This window comes from Triticum aestivum, chromosome 1B (genome assembly GCF_018294505.1).
Source record: "Triticum aestivum cultivar Chinese Spring chromosome 1B, IWGSC CS RefSeq v2.1, whole genome shotgun sequence".
NCBI lineage: Eukaryota > Viridiplantae > Streptophyta > Magnoliopsida > Poales > Poaceae > Triticum > Triticum aestivum.
In genome coordinates, this window is record NC_057795.1 from 399344705 (window position 1) to 399357169 (window position 12465).

Consider the following 12465-nt stretch of genomic DNA (forward strand, 5'->3'; position numbering starts at 1 on the left):
AATTTTCTTTATTGTGGCATGAATGTTCAGATCTAAATGATTCAAGATAAAAGTTCATATTGACATGAAAACAATAATACTTCGAGCATACTAACAAAGCAATCATGTCTTCTCAAAATAACATGGCTAAAGAAAGCTATCCCTACAAAATCATATAGTCTGGCTATGCTCTATCTTCATCACACAAAATATTTAAATCATGCACAACCCCGATGACAAGCCAAGCAATTGTTTCATACTTTTGATGTTCTCAAACTTTTTCAACTTTCACACAATACATGAGCTTGAGCCATGGACATAGCACTATATGTGGAATAGAATGGTGGTTGTGGAGAAGACAAAAAAGGAGAAGATAGTCTCACATTAACTAGGTGTATCAATGGGCTATGGAGATTCCCATTAATAATATCAATGTGAGTGAGTAGGGATTGCCATGCAACGGATGCACTAGATCTATAAGTGTCTGAAAGCTCAACAAAAGGAACTAAGTGGGTGTGCATCCAACTTGCTTGCTCACGAAGACCTAGGGAATTTTCAGGAAGCCCATCATTGGAATATACAAGCCAAGTTCTATAATGAAAAATTCCCAGTAGTATATGAAAGTGACAACATAGGAGACTCTCTATCATGAAGATCATGGTTCTACTTTGAAGCACAGGTGTGGTAAAAGGATAGTAACATTGTCCCTTCTCTCTTTTTCTCTCATTTTTTGGTGGGCTTCTTTGGCCTCTCTTTTTTTATTTGGGCTTCTTTGGCCTCTTTTATTTTTCATAAAGTCCGAAGTCTCATCCCGACTTGTGGGGGAATCATAGTCTCCATCATCCTTTCCTCACTTGGAACAATGCTCTAATAATGAAGATCATCACACTTTTATTTACTTACAACTTAAGAATTACAACTCAATACTTAGAACAAAATATGACTCTATGTGAATGCCTCCGGTGATGTACCGGGATACGCAATGAATCAAGAGTGACATGTATGAAAGAATTATCAAGCTGGCTTTGCCACAAATACGATGTCAACTACATGATCATGCAAAAGCAAAATGACAATGATGGAGCGTGTCATAAATAACGGAACGGTAGAAAGTTGCATGGCAATATATCTCGGAATGGCTATGGAAATGACATAATAGGTAGGTATGGTGGCTTTTTTGAGGAAGGTATATGGTGGGTGTATGGTACCGTCAAAAGTTGCGCGGCACAAGAGAGGCTAGCAATGGTGGAAGGGTGAGAGTGTGTATAATCCATGGACTCAACATTAGTCATAAAGAACTCATATACTTATTGCAAAAATCTATTAGTCATCGAAACGAAGTACTACACGCATGCTCCTAGGGGGATAGATTGGTAGGAAATACCATCGCTCGTCCCCGACCGCCACTCATAAGGAAGACAATCAATAAATAAATCATGGTCCAACTTCATCACATAACGGTTCACCATACGTGCATGCTACGAGAATCACAAACTTCAACACAAGTATTCCTCAAATTCGCAAATACTCCACTAGCATGACTCTAATATTACCACCTTCATATCTCAAAACAATAATCAAGCATCAAACTTCTCATAGCATTCAATGCACTCTATATGATGGTTTTTATTATATCTATCTTGGATGCCCATCATATTAGGACCAATTTAATAACCATAGAAAATACCATGCTGTTCTAAAAGACTCTCAAAATAATATAAGTGAAGCATGAGAGATCAATAATTTCTACTAAATAAAACCACCACCGTGATCTAAAAAGATATAAGTGAAGCACTAGAGCAAAATTGTCTAGCTCAAAAGATATAAGTGAAGCACATAGAGTATTCTAATAAATTCCGAATCATGTCTGTCTCTCCCAAAAGGTGTGTACAGCAAGGATGATTGTGGTAAACAGAAAAGCAAAGACTCATATCATACAAGACGCTCCAAGCAAAACACATATGATGTGGTGAATAAAAATATAGCTCCAAGTAAAGTTACTAATGAACGAAGACAAAAGAGGGGATGCCATCCGGGGCATCCCCAAGCTTAGGCTCTTGGTTTTCCTTGAATATTACCTTGGGGTGCCTTTATAATCCCCAAGCTTAGGCTCTTGCCACTCCTTATTCCATAGTCCATCAAATCTTTACCCAAAACTTGAAAACTTCACAACACAAAACTCAACAGGAAATCTCATAAGCTCCGTTTGTGCAAGAAAGCACACCACCACTTTAAGGTACTGTAATGAACTCATTCTTTATTTATATTGGTGCTAAAACTACTGTATTCCAACTTCTCTATGGTTCATATCCCCCGATACTAGCCATAGATTCATCAAAATAAGCAACAACACACGGAAAACAGAATCTGTCAAAAATAGAAAAGTCTGTAGGAATCTGTAACTTTCTAATACTTCTGGAACTCTAAAAATCTTACCAAAATAGGAAGTACTAGGCAATTTGTATATTTATCTATTGCAAAACGAATCAACTGAAAATCACGTTTCTGTGATTTATTAAAATTATTCTCATGCGTGCAAAAGTTTCTGTTTTTCGGCAAGATCATATTAACTATCACCGTAGGTTATCCTATAGGTTCTACTTGGCACAAACACTAATTAAAACATAAAACCACATCTAAACAGAATCTATATGAATTATTTATTACTAAACAGTAGCAAAAAACAAAGAACAAAAATAAAATTGGGTTGCCTCCCAACAAGCGCTATCATTTGACGCCCCTAGCTAGGCATGATGATTTCGATGATGCTCACATAAAAGATAGGAATTGAAACATAAAGAGAGCATCATGAAGAATATGAGTAGAATATTTAAGCCTAACCCACTTCCTATGCATAGGGATTTTGTGAGCAAACGACTTATGGGAACAATAATCAACTAGCATAGGAAGGCCAAACAAGCATAACTTCGAAACCTTAAGCACATAGAGAGGAAACTTGATATTGTTGCAATTCCTACAAGCATATGTTCCTCCCTCATAATAATTTTCAGTAGCATTATGAATGAATTCAACAATATAGCCATCACATAAAGCATTATTTTCATGATGGACAAGCATAGAAATTTTACTACTCTCCACATACGCAAAATTCTTCTTATTCGGAATAGTAGGAGTATCATAAGAGACTCGAATACTATAAATTGTTTCCACATTAAAAGAGTAATGTTTAGAAAATGGGTAATCATAATCATGACAAGTTTTATAAATATAATAATCACTACTTTTTATAGCATACGTATCATCACATAATTATCATAAGTGGCAACTTTGTTCTCATCATATTCGATTGAAACCTCTTCCAAGATAGTGGAATCATCACTAAATAAAGTCATGACCTCTCCAAATCCACTTTCATATATATTATAAGATTCAACACCCTCCAAAATAGTGGGATCATTACTTCCTAAAGTTGACACTCTTCCAAACCCACTTTCATCAATATAACCATCATAAATAGCAGGTATGCTATCATCATAATAAATTTGCTCAACGAAACTTGGGGCTAAAAATATCAAGTTCATTAAACGTAGCATCCCCAAGCTTGGGACAAACATTAATTGCAGCAAATCTCAAACATGTCATTCTCATCAAACATAGCATCCCCAAGCTTGAGCCTTTTCCTATCATAAGCATAATCACTCTCATCATTAATAGTATGGATAGCACCAATAGTATAGCAATTATCATCATCACAATGAGTAATAGGAGCAACATCATTTGGGAGGGATACCTTTCTACCTTTGCTTCTCCATCTTTTCTTTTTCTTCTTCAGATCATGTGTGGGTTTAACCCTCTTTTTTTAGCTCCTTATTAATGAGATTGGTTGAATAGAAAGCTCCTCATCATTGCCTTATTCATCATAAGAAATAATAGGAGGATATTGGGAAGTATCTTCCCTTTCATTAGTATTCTCTTAATATTCTATTTGTGTTATTTTCTTTATGTAATTGGCAATATAAGGATTTTCAATGCAATTCACCGCACAATGCATAAAAATTTCTTCTAGATCAAAATCAAGAACTTTATCAAGGACAAATTCTGGAAGATCCTTAGTTAAACATTTCATTTCTTCATAAACCATAAGCAAACTAAGTTCATTATGATGTGCAAGGGAAATCAAGTCATCACAATTTTTGGACACGATACGATCATGAAACAATTTGCATTGGGGATTTAAATGATCACATTCGTTGCAAAGTTCACAAGGATGGCAAAGAAATTTTAATTTTTCAGCACAAGCATCTAGCCTTTCTTGCAATCATTTAGTTTCTAAATACTTATGCCTCTTGCAAAACCTATCTTCTCTATTTGGTGTGTACTTGCAAACTCTATGCACTCCACAAAAATTGACATGCTTATAAGAGATATTTTCATCATGACTAGTGCAATCATCATTAGTACAATGGATATTCAAATAGTTCATACTAACAACATTGCAATCATGCTCATCATTCAAAGATTTGGTGCCAAACATTTATAGACTTCTTCTTCTAGCACTTGAGCATAATTTTCCTTTCCATCATTCTCACGAAAGATATTAGAAATATGAAGCGTATGAGGCAAACTCAATTCCATTTTTTGTAGTTTTCTTTTATAGACTAAACTAGTGATAAAATAAGATACAAAAAGATTAGATTGCAAGATCTAAAGATATAACTTCAAGCACTCACCTCCCCGACAACGGCGCCAGAAAAGAGCTTGATGTCTACTACACAACCTTCTTCTTGTAGACGTTGTTGGGCCTCCAAGTGCAGAGGTTTGTAGGACAGTAGCAAATTTCCCTCAAGTGGATGACCTAAGGTTTATCAATCTGTGGGAGGCGTAGGATGAATATGGTCTCTCTCAAACAACCCTGCAACCAAATAACAAAGAGTCTCTTGTGTCCCCAACACACACAATACAATGGTAAATTGTATAGGTGCACTAGTTCGGCGAAGAGATGGTGATACAAGTGCAATATGGATGATAGATATAGGTTTTTGTAATCTGAAAATATAAAACAGCAAGGTAACAAGTGGTAAAAGTGAGCGTAAACGGTATGGCAATGCTAGGAAACAAGGCCTAAGGTTCATACTTTCACTAGTGCAAGTTCTCTCAACAATAATAGCATAATTGGATCATATAACTATCCCTCAACAGGCAACAAAGAGTCACTCCAAAGTCACTAATAGCGGAGAACAAACGAAGAGACTATTGTAGGGTACCAAACCACCTCAAAGTTATCCTTTCTAATCGATCTATTCAAGAGTCCGTAGTAAAATAACACAAAGCTATTCTTTCCGTTCGATCTATCATAGAGTTCGTACTAGAATAACACCTTAAGACACAAATCAACCAAAACCCTAATGTCACCTAGATACTCCAATGTCACCTGAAGTATCCGTGGGCATGATTATATGATATGCTTCACACAATCTTAGATTCATCTTTTCAACCAACACAAAGTACTTCAAAGAGTGCCCCAAAGTTTCTACCGGAGAGTCAAGACAAAAACGTGTGCCAACCCCTATGCATAAGTTCACTAAACCCGCAAGTTGATCACCAAAACATACGTCAAGTAGATCACGTGAATATCCCATTGTCACCACAGATAAGCACAGCAAGACATACATCAAGTGTTCTCAAATCCTTAAAGACTCAATCCTATAAGATAACTTCAAAGGGAAAACTCAATCCATTACAAGAGAGTAGAGGGGGAGAAACATCATAAGATCCAACTATAATAGCAAAGCTCGCGATACATCAAGATCGTATCACCTCAAGAACACGAGGGAGAGAGATCAAACACATAGCTACTGGTACATACCCTCAGCCCCGAGGGTGAACTACTCCCTCCTCGTCATGGAGAGCGCCGGGATGATGAAGATGGCCACCGGTGATGGATTCCCCCTCCGGTAGGGTGCCGAAACGGGCTCCCGAGAGGTTTTTGGTGGCTACAGAAGCTTGCGGTTGCAGTACTCCCGATCTAGGTTATGTTCTAGGGGTTTCTATATATATAAGAGGTTTTGGCGTTGGGAACAAGTCAGGGGGGGGGTCTCCGAGGCGGCCACGAGGTAGGTGGGCACGCCCAGGGGGTGGGGCGCGCCCCCACCCTCGTGGGTGCCTCGGGACTCTTCTGGCCCATCTCTGGTACTCCATGGCCTTCTTCTGGTCCAAAAATAAACTCTATGAAATTTCAGGACAATTGGACTCCGTTTGATTTTCCTTTTCTGCGATACTCAAAAACAAGGAAAAAACAGAAACTGGCAATGGGCTCTGTTTTAATAGGTTAGTCCCAAAAATCATATAAAAGTGTATAGTAAAACCCATAAACATCCAAAACGGGTAATATAATAGCATGGAACAATCAAAAATTATAGATACATTGGAGATGTACCAGGTGGCTCTGCCCTCGCCAAGATCATCTGCCCTGCAAGGGAGGCTTTTCTCCTGGTGGTATCTTGCTTCTTTGGCTTGGCCTTGGTCCTCTTGATCTACGTGTTGGTCCTTCGAAGGTCTTGGTCTCCTGCACTTGGCATGGCCTGGTGCTATAATCTTGTTCCTGTGCCTGTGCGCGGTCTGGGAAACATACCCAGGGTCTATTGCACCGACACATGGCAGCGGGGTCCATAAGGAGACTAAGGGATATTAAGGCCTCCTTTTAATAGAGAACCGGAACAAAGCATTAACACATAATGAATACATGAACTCCTCAAACTACGGTCATCACTGGAAAGTATCCCGATTATTGTCACCCCGGTGTTTATGGATCATAACACATAGCAGGTGCATATGACTAGCAAGATGGATCAAGTACATAGATATAATGGTGATAACATAAACGGTTTAGATATGAAATCATGGCACTCGGGCCCTAGTTACAAGCATTAAGCTTGACAAAGTCATAGCAACATCAATCTCAGAACATAGTGGATACTGGGGATCGAGCTCTAACAAAACTAACTCGAATACATGATGCATCTCATCCAACTCCAGACCGACCAGCAAGCCTACGAAGGAATTACTCACTCCCGGTCGGGGGCATCATGGAATTGGCGATGAAGGGGAGTTGGTGGTGACAGAACCTGGAGATTCCCCTCTCCGGAGCCCCAAACAAACTCCAGATTTAGCCTCCCGATGAAGAACAGGAGATGGCAGCGGCTCTGTATTGTGAAACGCGATGAAACTTCCTTCCTTATTTTTTCTCCAAAAATAGGTATTTTTGGAGTCGAGATTAGGGTTAGGGGGGCCATGAGTTGGACACAACCCACCAGGGCGCGCCTGGAGGGGGTGGTGCGCCCTGATGTATTATGCCCAGCCAGGGCACCCCCTCTGGTGCTTCTTGGTCCCAGTATTTTTTATATATTCTGAAACAATTCTCCATAAAGTTTTGCTCCATTCTGAGAACTTTTATTTCAACACAAAAACAACACATTGTAGTTCTGTTGAAAATAGCGTCAGTCCAGGTTAGTTTCATTCAAATCATGTAAATTAGAGTCCAAAACAAGAGCAAAAGTGTTAGGAAAAGTAGATACGTTGGAGATGTATCAACTATGCGCTTTTCTATCAATTGCTCAATAGTAATTTGTTTACCTACCGTATGATTTCATTCAAGAGAGAAGCCTCTAGTGAAAACTATGGCCCCCGCACTACTATAGGATGTTGCTAACGCGATACTATGATCAGAGACCCTTTGACGAAACTGTATGCGATGTAATAATCACAAACGGTGGTGTAAAAAATCATCAAAAAAGGTGCAAACCCTTTGCGATGACGGATGCATCAAACACGTTTCAGATTTTGGTTGCATGTGCGATGCAGGGCATACGGTTCAGTTCAATTAACTATTTTCGATGAGGAGGAACAAAAGAAATGGGCTGCCAGATGAAGGTGTGTGCAATATACAGCATACGGTTCACTCGGATGAACTATTTGTGATTAGGCAACACAAAATAAACGGTCAGCGAGATCAAGGTGTGTGCGATATACGACATGCGGTTCACTCGGATGAACTGTTTGCGTTGAGACAAGAGAACAGAAATGGTTCAGTATAACAAGATGTGTGTGATACGTGACAAACAGGTATGTAATCAGAAATGTGTGCGAAGACCGATAATAACACAGACGATTGCTTCTAATAAGTCGTATGTGATATGCTCTATCTACACAACATCTATTGGCCATTGGTGGACGGGCGGTCATTCGGATACGCCATAAGGATGCGAAGAGGCATCCTATATCAGCAAGGACTAGTTGTTCCACCAATAGCTCATGTAGGAGAACTCTCAAGTTAAGTGTGCTCAGGCTGGAGCAACCATCAGATGGGTGACTGGATGGGAAGTTGTGTTGATGTTAAATTAACTGATAGGATGGGACATATTTGTCAAATTAAATGACCGGTATGACCCATCCCATGAGTTAATTTAACCTCGAGGTCCTTGTTTTTTTCAACACATGTTAAAGAAGGTCTACCGCATTACTTTTTGACAATGTGCGATACATGGCATACAATTGATCCATCCGACCTGTTTGTGATGGAATAAGTCGTGTGTGTTGTGGGCAAACACTTGCTAGTGTACAACTGTTTGCGATTAATGAATTCATCACCGATGGGTTCCCTAGTGTGGTCTGTGTTCATCTCATCATCATCATCATCTACTTCTTGTGCTAGCTCGATGTTCCTTATATGCGAAGTTTCCATTAATTGATGGCATTTTATGAACACGCCACCGTTTCCTGCCATTTCCTCACCTGTTTCCCGCCACCCAGAAATATTGCGCATAAAGCTAGGCGGCGCACGACGTACAGAGGCAACAAGCACAGACTGTAGCACATCCACCTTTTCCAAGCATGCCCACCCACCAAAGCGCCGCCTCTGCCGTCAACCTCATCAACAAGGAAAACCAGAAGGTGCCACGACCCGTCGAGGCCGCGGCGTACCCGGCAACACGATGGACACCGCCGTGAAGCGCGTCATCGATAGGGTTTAGCAGACTCTTGGCGCATGGCGCTTCAGCGATGCAGATCAAGATAGGCACGTCAGCGCCGAGAGGCTGCAGCTCACTACACAACATGATTGATGGCGCGCCGTAGAGCAAGCTAGGCGCGTCTATGCCGATAGGTTGTGGCTCGCCGCACGGCGAGACCGTTGGAGCACCGCAGAGCGAGAGGCGCGGCGCGCCCACAGCAAGGGCAAATCCATCGGCGCTTGCCTATTGTAGAGAGGGCATTGCAGCTGGGTACACGTCCCGTCAGTACCCCCATTCCTCGCCAGGAGTGGGCACATGCCCTCTGCACAGTACTTGCTCCAGAGGTCGGTCGTGCCGTACTTGCACCGGACGTCCGCCGCATCATTCGCATGGGTCGTGCCATTCGCCTTGTCCGCGGCCCGCTTGATGCCAATGCGCTGGTCGGTAGGCTCGATCGCCTCCTTGGCCCAGGTGCCCACCTGGGCGCAGTAGAGGAGCATGGCCGTCGCATCCTCGAGGTGGCTATCTCCGATGAAATAGCCAAGTTGGAGCTCGAGATCGCGCTCCAGATGTACCGCGAGCGTGTCAACTACTTGGACGAACGCCTGCACAAGTTCAAGCAGAGCCAAGAGCTACCGTAGGCAAGGGCTGCTGGTCATGGTCTCATGGATGCATTTTATTTTATTGAGTCGTTTCGACATGGATAGCTATGTATTCACAGCAATTATAGTATTGCTCTGTTTATTGCTCTGTTTCAATGTGTGTACTCTGTTTTCCTTTCTTATATGTTCTGTTTCAATGTGTGTTTATATGCTTTCCATTCTGTATATGTGGATGATAACAAGTAGATTCAAATTATATACAAAAAACAGATAGAAAATGGAATTCGTAATATATATTAACATATACGTGATGATACTTAACTACTAGGTACAATGCATAAAATTGAAAATGAACAATACTAAAACTAATAATCCCTCTTAGGGGCAGTATTCTGGCAGCCCCTCGCGAGCAGCTCCCTAGTGCGCGGCGTCTTCCCAGCGCGGAGGCAGTACTCCGCCTCCTCCGCCTTGCAGCACTAGATGTACCGATATGCCTCTTGCAGGCGGACGAGCGCGAACGATCTTGCCATTTCTTTGGGCGCCCACTGGAGCTCCTCGTCAGTGGCACGCTGGAGCTTATCGGCCCACCTCCACACAGCGATGAGGCGCCTAGCGCCTTTGACCTTCCTCATGAAGTACCCGTCTTCGTACACCTCCTCCGCACGATGATGCGCCCATTGTCGGTGTCAAAACCAGCAGATCTTGGGTAGGGGGCCCAAGCTATGGGTCTAAGGATCAATGGTAACAGTGGACAAAGGGACACAATGTTTACCCAGGTTCAAGCCATCTTAAAGGAGGTAAAACCCTGCGTCCTGCTTGATTGTGTTCGATGAGTATAGGGGTTACAAGAGTTGATCTACCTTGAGATCATAATGGTTAAACCGTAGTTTGTCTAGCCTATGAATATTGTGTTCCTGCCTCCGGTCTAAACCCTCCAGTTTATATAGATACTAGAGGGGCCTAGGGTTGTACAGAATCGGTTTATAGAGAAAGAAAATAGTATATCCAAACACCTAATCTTGCCGTTCACGCATACAGGAGTCCTAATCGGACACGGGAGGTGGTCTTCTTCCTTCATCTTTACAGCCCATCAGTCCGGCCCATATTGAATAGGCCAGACGCCCGAGGACCCCCTATTCCATGACTCCCTCAATAGCCCCTGAACCAGTCTTCAATGATGACGTGTTTGGTGCAGGTTGTCTTCGGTGTTGCGAGGCGGGTTCCTCTCCTTGAATACCATACATCAGCTTTCCCTTATAAAAGAACTGTATCCAGCTCTATATAATTAACACAACCCTTAGCCGCGAAAGCAAAATACAGAAAATAGGAATAGTGTCTTTACTGACAACTTTTTCTGGCAAAGCGTCGGACTTGACCCTTCAGTGTTCTGAATCGTTTTCACACTCCTTGTTTCGTGTTTCGAGATCGAGCCCCCTTGGCCCATCTTGTCAAAACAAAGATTTTGCCCACTTATTATGGGATTCTCATCAATGGGATTTGGGTAACCCAACCGATCATGGCACACGCTCTCATTGGGAATAGGCGAGTTTTAAGGCCTAAGTGGGAGGGGCGGTTGGCATTTTCACCGCCTATAAGAGGACAAAAGATTCCTCCCTTCTTCCCCACGCCGTCTTCCAGCCTCTGCCTTCCAATCTCCCAAGCTCCAGCGCTCGAAAAAGCTCTCCTCTTCCTCACCGCCACCACCTTCTCCAGCCATGGCCGGGTCAAGCTCCAAGGGCAAGTGGGAGGCCTCCTCCGTCACGGAGAAGGACGTGAAAGAACTCCAGAGCGCGGGGTACCTGGCCACAAACATTGCGCACAGGCTCCCCTATGAGGACCAAGTCATCCCCACTCCGGCGCCCAGCGAAAGGGTTGTCTTCCTCCCCCATTTTCTTAGAGGGCTAGGGTTTCCCCTCCACCCCTTCGTCTATAGCCTTATGTTCTACTACGCGCTAGATTTCCACAATCTAGCCCTACCGAATTCTTTCCTCCACATATCGGTGTTCATCATCGTGTGTGAGGCTCTGCTCTGCATCCCACCACACTTCAGCATGTGGCTCAAAGTCTTCAATGTGAAGCCGAAGGTGGTTGATGGACAGCATACAGACTGCGGCGGGGCCATGGTAAGCAAGTTGCCCAATGCCACATGGCCAAAAGGGGCTTTCATCGAGACCGTCAAGGTCTGGCAGCAGGAGTGGTTCTACATCACTGAACCCCTCCGTGCCAACTGGGTGGCAATTCCGGAGTTCAAATCCAGACCCCCACGAGACTCACCTCAAGGACCGCTAAGGGCCTCTATTGGGGGTCCCAGACGGAGGTGTAGATGCTGCAGAAGCGCATCACTAACATGCTGGGAAAAAATGTCGGTCTCACCAACGTGGTGCAGATCATGATCTTCTGCCGCGTCCTACCCTGCCAACGCCGGGCCTCCCACATGTGGGAGTTCAATCCGGAGGGGCCGTGGACCCTGAAGTGCTTCTTCGGCACTACACACGAAGAGATATGGAAGCTGCTCTTCAAGGCCCAGAAGAGCTGGCCCATGAAGACCAAGGACGTCGGGCTCGGCATCAAGAATCTGGCCACAGAGGTGATTATTATCCTTTCCGAAGATGTGTTCGTTCAATGCTTTAATAAATAGGAATCTTATTAGCTCACTTCCTCACAAGGCTGGACAACAAAGGCAGAGTGGATTGACAGTTCGGCTCTGCTGCCAGAAGACCCAGCCACTCCCCAGCTAACGGAGATGCTGGTCCTAGCGCCCTACCAGGCACCGGAGAAGAAGGGCAAGAAGAAGGGCAAGGAGCCCAAGGGCGCCCCCCGCCGTAGAGGCCCTTCAGACGTTGTGTTTGGAGAGACCAAGATCGTCTCCTCCCATAAGAGAGACAAGGAAGAAGAGGAGGAGGAGGTGGTGGAAA